The sequence below is a fragment of the Plutella xylostella genome, chromosome 15, assembly GCF_932276165.1.
Source record: "Plutella xylostella chromosome 15, ilPluXylo3.1, whole genome shotgun sequence".
In the NCBI taxonomy this organism is placed as follows: Eukaryota; Metazoa; Arthropoda; class Insecta; order Lepidoptera; family Plutellidae; genus Plutella; species Plutella xylostella.
In genome coordinates, this window is record NC_063995.1 from 1,560,274 (window position 1) to 1,568,406 (window position 8,133).

Genomic DNA, 8,133 nt, shown 5'->3' on the forward strand with positions numbered 1-8,133 from the left:
AATGTCAGCTTTCTAGTAACTTCCAGTAGCGAACAATGCGCAGACGCTAGTCGTCTCGCGCCCGTCACTTAGACAACATACTTGTAAAATGTAATTGGTAAAATCAGTAAATAGTTTGGCCTCAAGAAATCCTGCATTCGTCATTTACCATCAACCCCATAGTCACCTCTCTATACCCTAAACTGGTGACCTCCGACAATCTGAACACGCAACCTTCGGAAGAAACGATGGAGTCAGCACGGCGATGACGCGGCGCAGCACGGACCGGCGCGGACGAGACGGCTCCCCCAGCAAGGCCATGGGGTAACAACGACAACATCAGGAACATCATCTACTGGAAGTGCACCACCCCTTCACAAATTTTGGTAACGCATCAAAGAAGAAATCAGCGTATCGAAGCATCTCAAGTCAGGACCTGGACGAGCGGAACACATAGAAGGTGTGATTGCGCGTCCACGACGGCAGGTCAACGGGCGGTAATCGGCGCTTCTGAAGTTAGCGAGTTTGGGCGGTTTCCACGCTGCGAGGCTGCCGAGCTGGAGCATAGTGGACTGGTCACCCACGCGGAGGCTCACTCGAGGGTCCTCATGGAAGTTCCCGCCAGGGTGGACGAGAGGTGCAACGAGAGAAGCTATTTAGATCGGAAATTCACATGGTTCAATCACACACGAGGTCGTATTCGCGGAACCGAGGTAGCAGCGTTCATCTTGCACGGTCAGCGGAATGTGATAAGCGCGTCGCGAGTGAACAAAGTGCTACGTAGTTATACCGAGTGGTTATTGTGCGAGATTTATAAGTTTGATTTGTCAATTTTGTATCAGTATTGAAATGTAATTTTGTAATTTTTGTTTGGTATTGTATGTTTCAAGTTTAAAGCTCCGTAAGAGAGGCTTTTGTAACATAGGTATTACGTATTGTACTTGAAAATTTTTGACAAAAATTTTGAAAAACGGGGGAAGTGATGTAGCGACACATGTTATAGTCACGTTTTGCAATGTCAGCTTTCTAGTAACTTCCAGTAGCGAACAATGCGCAGACGCTAGTCGTCTCGCGCCCGTCACTTAGACAACATACTTGTAAAATGTAATTGGTAAAATCAGTAAATAGTTTGGCCTCAAGAAATCCTGCATTCGTCATTTACCATCAACCCATAGCCACCACTTGATACCCTAAAGTCTCGTAAAGGTCTGATGAGGAGCAGGAATATAGCGAATGGATCTAAGTGATGACAATACGCACGAACATTAGGTTAGGGATCAAAAATACAGTCTCTTGGTGCTGGTTGAGGTATGGTCTCGTGAGGATCTGATGAGGGCAGTAACACGGTGGTGGCTCAATTTTATTTCAAAGATGTTAATAGCTAAAAGCATCGAGTTTGGGCTATTAAGTATGTTTTTCAGAGAGAGAGAAAGAGATTTTGTTTTTCCTCTGGATGTGTTAGGTTTACTGGGTTTACTAAGTTCATTCTGTTAATGGCATCAAGTTGTTATGTGTTCATAAGTAATAATTATTTATTAACAAAATGCTGTTGATTCTCCACGAAAATGTAAAAATAAAAATAAAATAAATAAAAATAAATTCGTAACGTAAAATTGTCAATGACGGAATTTCTTCTATAGACAGTAGCCACAAAAAAACAAACGATAGATGGCGTGATTTGAAGATAAAGATACATTTTTTCGACACATAGACAGCAACAACAAAAAAAATACAGATTTAAAGAAAAGAAACACATACTTATACAAAACAACAAAGAAAAAAAAAGGATACACATCAAAATAACTGGAAAAAATATAAGCCCCAATTTACTTGTGTGGGACAGGGAGTACCATAATATTTTTTTTGGGGTACTCCCCATCTATGCGAAATATAAGCTTGATATCTTTACCCGTTTCTGAGAAAAAGGGCGGTGACAGACAGTCAGTCAGACAGACGGACAACAAAGAGATCCTATAACGGTTGCTTTTTTCTTTTGACGTTTTTTCTTTTGACGTTCGAAACCCTAAAATTAAGTAAAAATATTATGCTGCCAAAAAATGTACTTACAGGTATTGTAAAAGCGGTATATAAACAAATTATACCAGCAGAGGGTTCACCATTTAGCTGAATGTTACTTAGAAAACGGCCTTGAGTGGCGGTCAAGTTGGTCCCCGCCTGCGATACTTTCCATTAACATTGGGACTCGTTTTCATGTTTTTATTTTTAGCGTACAGTCAGGTTTTTAGTTTTTTATAATTGTATTTTTTTATTTGTAACTTTTTAGTTGTTTTTATTTTATGAAATTTTACGTCGGTAGGTAGTTCATGATCATTTTTTATTTCAATAATTTTGGTGTTGTTATTTAAATACCTTCAATATGCATAATTTTGTAATGTGAAAATCAAGTCCTTTCATTTGATACCTTACACGGCAAAGTTGAATTATTATTTTTTCGATCATCACGTTATGTCCTCAAGAGGGCGCTATGTACATTTTAATGGAAAGTCACATAGCCTATAGCCATCGCGCCATCAATACGCTTCTAACAATACCTCATACATCAAAATCTATCAAGCCGTTTAGGCTACAGGAGGGAACAAAGAAACAGACAAACATACATATATACATACATACAATCAAAAAACATTACCCTCCTCCTTCGGCAGTCGGGTAAAAAGGAGTAAAACAGGGGGTCATTCTGAACTTTTGCTCTACGAGTTTTGGAAATTAACAAAAAAAAACCTTTTTCATAGAAACTTTGTTGGACATGTGACTTTTTACCATGGAAAACGAATATTTTTTTTTCGCGAATTTGCAAATCTCGTAGAACAAAAGTTGTTCAGAATGACCCCTTGAGTCATCCCCTTTTGGCTTAGTATAGCCCTTTTGCGACACTATGTATGTTTACTTTGCTTTGTCGTCAAGGTTCAGTTGGCTGGAGGATGCCCGAAACTTATTATCTACACTTTAATACTTGTAGTTACCTTTCTACAAGTAAATACCACATTTGTTTGAGAAAGCTAATCGGGTTCCGAGTATAGAGTAAAGTGGCACCCCTATTAATTTCTACTCTTTCCTGGTGCCTACCAGTGTAAGTAAGAATTATACTTAACCTAAAATCACCCAAAATGTACTTGAACATAATTGTCAATAAAGTTGGCGAGTAAAAGTTTATCGACCCACTGTGCAAACTTACATGTGTGCGTGTCACTGCGTGTGCTGTGTGAAGAGCATTGAAAACCCAAAATTGGCGCGGCACGTCACCCTGTACGGGCCCTTAAGATATTTCGTCGTATTATCGTATAATTTTACTAACATCACAGCCATTCGGGCTCTGTACGAGGCAATTGTTAAAAGTCATCTTGAATGTAACTCAGTCATCTGGAGCCCACATGAGGAAAAATATAGACTTATGTTGGAGCGTATAGTGCCACAATCTTATCTGTTCCGGTGGCGACATCGCTGTGATCGAATCCAGTGTTGCTTTCGATTAAATTTTGCCTATTTCTGGTTTAAACGACTATGCATTTCTGCTATTACCTATTGTAATAATTAGGTACATTCATAAGTATAGTACTATAGATAAATCAAAATCTAGGGTCGATAGTAAATGAAAGTGGATATAATATATCAAACGACATTTGTTTCAGTGTAGTTCTGATTATGTTCTGCTTCTGATATAGGAGATTAAATCTAGATTACAATGCTATAAGTAATATATGTGGGTCGTGGGAATAACGAGATAGATAGACTTAAAAAAAACAATTAATTAAGTATTATTATTATTTTTGAACACTTTATTTTACATTTTCTAAAGTAACAAGAAACAATAGCATACAATTAAAATAAATTCAGACAGTGTGCAAAGGCTAATACATCATCGTCATCATCATCTTGATCCATCACGTCCCCACTGCTGGGGCACGGGTCTCCTTCCAAAGGCTAATTGCCAAAAAGCAATTTCTTTCAGCCAACTCTTGATTGGTTGGGAAAACAATGACATGTCATAAATCATCATTATTTCGTCTAAAATCGCTGCAGGTGCGCGAAATTCTTCTTGGTATACTGCCTAAGATTTAAAGTATCATGTCATGTCATCACACCTGTAATCAAAGAAAAATAAAGATTATATAATTTTCATGACGAGTATCATCACGACTCATCCCGTCCCCACTGCTGGGGCACGGGCCTCTCTGGAAAATATTACATAAAATTACATGGAGTATATGGGTAAAATTATTCGTCATATTTGGCAACACTAACCTGTAGCCGCTGCAACTCGTTCTTCCAATTTTTCAAACGGAATTAAAGGCGCCTGAATACGTTATTCTTCCTACATAAAAGCCAATATATACAGTACTACTTTTCTTGCATTACATTACAGCGCTTTTGGTAGTATTTCACCCAGAAAATCACAAAACAAATTAAATAACAACAATTGAAATTGACAACTCAAATAACGCACAGAGTATGAAATGATGTTTGTAGGGATGTCGAAATAATATCGATGTATCGATATATCGATATATTTTTATGAATCTATCGATATTTTCTGACGATATATTGTAAACCGATATATCGATGTATCGATATAAATAATCAAGTATCGAAAACATATCAAAATCGATATATTTTTCATTAACAATACCCTTTTGTTTGCGTCACAACGCAATGCGGCGATGCTAGCTCGCAACCGTGTACCGAGCGAGAGTGTAAAGGGGTCATCACACATGTCAATACACGACACTGGCACAAAGTGAAAATAGTATTTTTTAATAATAAACGAATTTGATTTCGCAAGGATTTATTCCTATTAAGCTACCGATATATCGATATATCGATATTTTTTATTCGATATATCGATTTCAGTAACGATATAAAAGAAAATATCGATATATCGAAATATCGATACTTTTTTGCACTTTCGACATCCCTAGATGTTTGACAATGACGTTTCGTTAGTTGCACATTTTGACCACCGGAACAGATAAGATTGTGGCACTATATACAAAATAAATTTGTTAGAGCCATCTATTTAAAAATGTACGGGGTATATCCATTTTATCCCCTCATGTACCCTACCTTGTTCGTCTTGGGCATGGTCGGGTACACCCAACTGGAGGTTAGAAGGGAGCTTGCACTAGCCACGTACGTTATGCAGTTGTTGCGAGGTACGCAGTGCAACCCAGGGGTGCTCCGCATGGTGAGTCTGAACGTGCCGGACCGCATGGTGGGGCGGCGGCGGCGCGCGGGGCTGCTGGCCGTGCCGCGCGCGCGCACCAACCTGCTGCGGGACGCCCCGCTCACCCGCGCCCTCCGCGTTCTCAACTGTATCTCAGAGACAGTTGACATATTTTGTTGTTCTCTGAACGAATTCACTAAAACTGCACAGTCGGCCTTATGCTACAATGATAAATTAAGGAAAAATAATTTTTATAATATGTAATGAAATGTTTGTGTGAAAATTGCTTTTATGTTTATTTTAGATTTATTTTATTGATTACATGTAATTTTTATTGTATTATTGTGTATGTGATTTGCTATTGTTAAAATTAATTATAATTATAATAAATTGAGCTTGCTATCGAATTAGGTTACTCTGTAATGATAGTATAAGTTTTATAAAATAAATAAATAAATAAATAATTTTTTTTCCGCCAAGTCATTTTAGATTTAGGTACTTACTTAAGTTAAATTTGTTGTTGCTCTACGTAAATTTATTTCTGGTTATTAAAAATATGGACGACCGAATGGCGTAGTGGTTAGTGACCCTGACTACTGAGCCGATGGTCCCGGGTTCGATTCCCGGCTGGGGCAGATATTTGTTTAAACATAGATATTTGTTCTCGGGTCTTGGATGTGCCCGTAAAATGGCAATAGGCCCGCCCCCTATTACATTGGGACTGGGCAGTTCTTCTTTTTAACCTACATAATGAGTAAAAACTTATCCCAAATTCGAAAAAAAAAACTATAGCTTTTTGGTGAACTCTTATCATTTTTATGATAGCTTCATGTCTATTCTATCGAAAAAGGTGGTTGGCCGCGTAGTTTACCAATTTTTTCAATATTTTAAGGACATAATACGTGGATAAGGCACAAAAAATTACACCTTCGTCACATTATCTTTTATTTTTTTTTAACGAGATAGTCTTCGTCGTTTGAAATGAAACTTTTTTGATACGCTAATAAACAAAATACCATTTTAGAAAACATATGAAGGAATGGATTTTTAGTAATAACAAAATATTTATTAAGTAGTTATTACCACTCTGTCACAATTTCAGCTAAAATGAAGCTTGTTTTTGTTATAAATATTTTTTCGCTGCTAATTACAGTAAAAAATTAACAGCATAGACGTAAACATCAATGACTAAATTTAATATGATTTTTCCAAAGTTGTACTATTTATAACATAACATATAAACGACCAAAAATAAGTTGACTACCAGGAGACACCAATCGTTACAAAGTGGTAAACGATGTGACAGAGTTGTTATTCTATTAAATATTAGGCAGGGTTTTGGAATAAAACAGTTTTGTGATGGGGCAGACTAAACAACTTTGTACAAAAAAACACTAACTTTTATTTAGATAAGTAAACAAGATTACAACTCAGTTAAATTCACTTTGAACTTTAGGTATTATCAGAAAGAATGCACGGTCCGTGAAGTATTCGCGAACGAAGTACTCCCGTACGCATGCCCTAGCAAGGAGGTAGTTAAGCCGGTCCAGGTAGTTCCAGAGGTGTGGAAGCTACGCCGTACGCAGCACAACTGAACCTCCGTCGGCGGTGGGGCGCCTTATAAGGGCTTCGGTTCGTTCGTTCGCTCACGTCGCCGCGCTCCGAGTTAGCTCACTCATTGCTGCTCGTTCATTCAGTAGTAGTGATGCGCTGATGTTTATGGAGATCGTTACATTCTCCCCCTCTGACTCTGATGGCGTCCCGATGAGGAGTCAGCAGTCTTCTTTGGTCGACCTCTGGGGCGCCCTGTAGTAGGAGCAGCTGAAGCAGTCGGTGGGCAGGTTGTCTTCTTAGGTCGTCCCCTTTTACGGAGTGGTTGTGCTGGTGTAGGTAATGTGTCACCAGCTTCGGGGTCTCCATGGTATGGCGTTAATGCAGTTGAATGATAGATACCAACAATGGAGTCAGCCGTGGATGTTGAAGCAAGTTCGTAGGATGTTGGCCCATGTTGTCGTCTAATGATGTATGGCCCATCTCGTCTTGGTGAGAACTTTGCTGTGATACCTTGGCTCGCTTTACTTATTGGATGCAGGTTTACTAGGACAAGGTCTCCGACATTGTAGGCTGGAGACTGTCTTCGCTTCTGGTCCACTCTTGTTTTTCGTACCTCTTCTTTTCCTTCTTGTACTTCCCTAGCTACCTTCAGGGTATCAACGTATTGTAATAACTTAGGTGTGATCTCAGGTATGAAATTTTCAGATAGTAAAATTCCTCTCAAGTCATGTAAGTTATCGTCTGGTGTTCTCAACTCCCGACCAAACGTCATATACGCTGGTGTAAATGAAGTTGAGGCGCAGATAGCCGTATTCATGGCAAATCGAATAGTTGGAAGTTTGTCAGGCCAGTCTCGGTGATTGCCGTCCAGTAGAATTGCTAATTGCGTCTTTAGGTCCCTATTCTTCCGTTCGACTGGATTGGCTTCGGGGTGATACACTGGCGTGAAGCCATGTTTTATTTTCAAGCAGTAAGTGAGTTGTTGCATGACTCCACTAATAAATTGAGTCCCGTTGTCACTCATGATTCGCCGTGCTATTCCATATCGCAGAAATATCTCATTTAGTAGTACTGTTGCGCAATTCTCTGCAGTTGCTGATTCTAGTGCAAACAACTCAACCCATCGTGTTGCAACATCTTCCACTACCAGTATCCAGGTTTTGTTACAGGCCGAAATCGGTAATGGACCAAATAGATCTACGGAGATAACTTCGAATCTCTGTTTCATTACAGTAGTCTGGAGGAGGCCAGCTGGCTTTTGATTGGATGGCTTATATCTTTGGCAACTTATACAATGTTTCACATAGCTCTCAATGTATTTGCGCATCCCTTGCCAGAAATATCGTTGAGATATTCTTTGGAACGTTTTCTCTGATCCATAATGACCAGCCATTGGATCATCATGATATACTTGAAGA